The following is a 4,099-nucleotide window of genomic DNA, read 5'->3' as shown; positions in this document are numbered from 1 at the left end:
GAGGCTCTGGAGAGAGGCTGGGGCTGGACACATACAGTTGGAAGTCATCTGTGTGGAGGCAATAATTGACAATGTTTTAAATTTTTTTTTAAATTACACACAAAAACAATTTTTAACATTCTTTGACACCATTTCTCATTTCTTACCTGGTTGCACTGATTTGGGACTTCTTTGCCTGATTTCTCTACCATGCTAAAGCATTGGGTACCCTCTACCAGTGCTCCATATCCCCTCTCCCCTTTCAATTTCTTTTTACATGTTGTCTTTCCCTAGTTAGATTGCAAGCTTCTGGAAGAAAGGGGCTATCTTTTTTCTTCTTCTGTATTTGTATCCCTTTTGCTTTAGTACAGTGCCTGGCACATAGGAAGTGTTTAACAAATGCTTATGAACTGGTTGACCATGGGAATGGAAAAAACACAAAGAAGGAGAAGAAGGAGAAGGAAGAGGAGGAGGAGGAGGAGAAAGAGGAGGAGGAGAAAGAGGAGGAGGAAGAAGAGGAGCAGGAGGAGGAGGAGGAGAGGGAGAAGCAGAAGACGAAGGAGGAGGAGAAGGAGGAGGAGAAGAAGGAGAAGAAGAAGAAGAAGAAGAAGAAGAAGAAGAAGAAGAAGAAGAAGAAGAAGAAGAAGAAGAAGAAGAAGAAGAAGAAGAAGAAGAAAGAGGAGGAGGAGGAAGAGGAGGAAAGAAGAGGAGCAGGAAGAGGAGGAGAAGAAGAAGAAGAAAGAGGAGGAGGAGGAAGAGGAGGAAGGAAAGAAAGAAAGAGAAAGAAAGGAGAAGGAAGAAGAGGAGGTGGCAGCTTAGAACAGAAGCTCAGTTTTCCACATTTGAAACCATAGAATTCTCATTGAATCTTCCTCTCACCTCTCAGGTGCACTTACCAAATTCCATTGATTTGACCTCCACAACATCTCCTGCACCCATCACTCAAATGGATTCAATTAAACAAACATATTAGATGTCTCCTCTATGCCTTGATTGAGAAGCAGCATGGTGTAGTGGATCGAGAGTAAGTCTGGAGTAGGAAGACTCAGGGTCAAATCTAAACTCTGACACACACTGGCATTTCGATCCTGAGCAAGCCTCAACCTCTTGGTGGCTGCCAGGCAATTCTCTAAGACTATAAATTGCAAAGCACGTCACGATCAGTACTGATAAGAGGGAGTTTCCTCACTGGAATTCCATAGTTTCCTGACTCCAAATCTAGCTCCCTATATATACCAGGTGCCACAGTGTTTCCATATTTTGTGCTGTGGGTGAAGCAGCAGACACTCACAAAAAGGAGGGAAGGATAGTGGGATGGGGGAAGGGGGAGAGGCAGAAAGCATGAGTATGCCCTCCCTGAGCCTGTCAACCAATTCTCAATTCCACCATTCTGCCTTTTCCTTGGCGGGGTAGCAAGTACAGCTGTACAGACTTGAAGAGTTATAAATCAGTGCCAATTCACATCTTTCCAGAAGCCCGGCTCCCTGATCAGAACTAATAAGCCGATCATTAGTGAATTAAGGAATGGGAGGGTGGAATGTTGTTTTCCTTAATTCAGGCTATAGGACAAGTGCAAAAGAACTCAGCTCTTTTCATAGGGACATTAACATGTTAACACTAAAGAAACAGCTTTAAAAAAACATGCACACACAAAACAACACCCCCGTTCCCCACCCTCCAGAGCTCCAGAAATCCCTACGTGTCCATACCAGGCTGCAATCTTCTTTCTTTCTTCTTCCTAAATGCTGGTTAATGATCCATTGTCATGAGCCAGTTAACCTCCCCAATCTCCCCAGATGGTCGCCTGCTCGAGAGAGTGATGCCCTTGGTCCAGCCTGCCCCAAACTCATTGTTAATTGCAGCATCTGGGCTCTAGGAGGCCTCCAACAATGACTGCCAGGATGCGGTCTCCTGAGGGTACAAAGTTCATCCCCCTGCTTATTTCCCTGGCTAAAGACCATTATCTCTAATTTACATCTAAACTAGTTTTTCATACTATTTTAAATGCTGCCCCTCCCCCCTGTAATCTCAATGCAAATGAATTAAAAGTTTATTCTTTAAATGCTCAAATCTTGGGGGTAGTTTTTTTTTTGCTTCTTATTTAAATCATATGCTGTTTTGAACTAAACCTTTTATTTCCTCCCAATTATTATTTCTGGTGTGTTTTCCAGAGCTTTACAACATGGCATCTGATTATACATAAAGCTTCAGAATAAAGCCCTGTTTTTCCCTTCATTAAGGACACAAAGGATTCCTGTGTGAGCCAAACAGCACTTTGTGATTTAATACAGCTTTACATTCTAAATCACACCCTGGCTCTCAGCAAAGCAGATTTTGGAGTGAATCAATGCACTCCCCTCCTGCCAGCAGTCCCCTCGCAGATTCCAGCAAATTCTTTCGCCACATAGAATTAGCATTTGATTAAGCTGTGCCGACACGTTCAGACTCTTACCAGCAAGCTCCAGCAAGGCCATGGTAACCTCCAAAGAGTGGGCGGTCAGAAAGAGCAACTGTGCTCCCCATAGAATTTCATGGTTCAATCTACAAAAACCATCCCGCTCGATGGCTGGGCAGCGTTGGGTGGCGGGACTGCTTATGAGCGGTGTGACCTTAGACAAGTCGCTTTTCTTTGGGTCTCAATTTCCTTTCCTCATCTATAAAATAAGGGGGTGGGGTGGGTTGGGGCTGCAGAGAGAAGCAGAAGAGTCATTGGATTCGATGTCAGAGAAACAAGGTGCAAATCCTGGTTTTGCTACCTCTGCTACCTATGACCTCAGGCAAATTGAGACAAAGAAGTTACATATTTCTATCTGCAAATGAGAAGGTTGGACTAGTTCATATCTAAAGTTCCTTTCGGCTCTATATCTTCCCCTCTACTAGGAGAGTGGGAAGCATGTATGAAAAAAAAGGAGTGAAATAGAAGTCAAAAGATACCAGAGGATTCTCTTGATAATCTCTTACCTTTCCATCTTTCCTTATGTATTCTTCTTAAACTTCCTCTTTACCCTCACGTTGAGCTTCATTCTCTCCATCCTACAGCACTCTCTCAGCTCATCACCCATGCTCTGGCTAGTACATACAGTACATATATAACATAGTATATATATATAGTATAATAGAGTACATATATAATACATAGAGTGCTTTGCAAACCTCAAAGGACAATATCAGTGCTATCTGTGATTATTATTGCTGGCTGTACTGTATCTCTCTGCTCTTCCCCATATGGATCCCTTGGTGAATCAGTTTAATTCTGCACTGTTCTCATCTCTTGAATCCCTTGCCCCAGTGTCCTGTCAGCAATCGTGCCTTGCCAAATGCTCTGGATTACTCCCACCACCTACTTTCTTTACGCCTATTCACATATTGCTGAACAAGATTGGTGGAAATCACAAAATGGTGTAGACCGGCTCCACCACAAGTTTATGCCAGCTAATCTCCGTGGAGTCCTCATTGCAGAAGAACCGTCTGAGGACTCCTGTTATGATTCCCTGTCATACCCATCACAGCAGCCTAGCACCTGTACCCAAACTTTCTCTTTTCTCAAGTGTTCCAAGATAGACCTTTCCCCAGCCCTCTCATTTGAGTTCCTAGCCTAGACTGAAGGCAAGGCTGAAGAAAATTGAGGTCATTCTGTGGGAGTTTCCTTTTGGCCCCTGCTCCTCATCTCACAGGCCTCCAGCATCATCCCACACTATCTTCTTTTTCACTCCAATTTCTGATGATGAGACTGCCGTTTTGCTCATCAGAGCCAATCCCTGTCAGATACCCTTGATTGCATCTGTAGTGGGCACCATGTCCTAATGCCTGGACCCATTTATATTAGACTAGTTTTTTCTCAAAAGATACTGAAACAATCCTTGAAACTTAATTGACCCACAATGAGGGGGAGAAAGGAGGGAGGGAGGGAGAAAATTTGGAACTCAAAAAATTAAAAAAATCCAAATGTTAAAAATTGTTTTTAAATACAATTGGGAGAAAAATTAAATTGGATAAAAAGGAGACTTAATTGGCCCAAAGAAGTAAGGTTTAGGCCATTGATAAAGCTTCCTGGCCACCTGAATTTTTTTTTAAAGGGCCAACCGAAAAGAGGCTGCAGTTCCTTCTCTGGGTTTTGACC

The sequence above is a fragment of the Trichosurus vulpecula genome, chromosome 2 (genome assembly GCF_011100635.1).
Source record: "Trichosurus vulpecula isolate mTriVul1 chromosome 2, mTriVul1.pri, whole genome shotgun sequence".
NCBI classification, from domain to species: domain Eukaryota; kingdom Metazoa; phylum Chordata; class Mammalia; order Diprotodontia; family Phalangeridae; genus Trichosurus; species Trichosurus vulpecula.
This window is presented reverse-complemented; position numbering follows the sequence as displayed.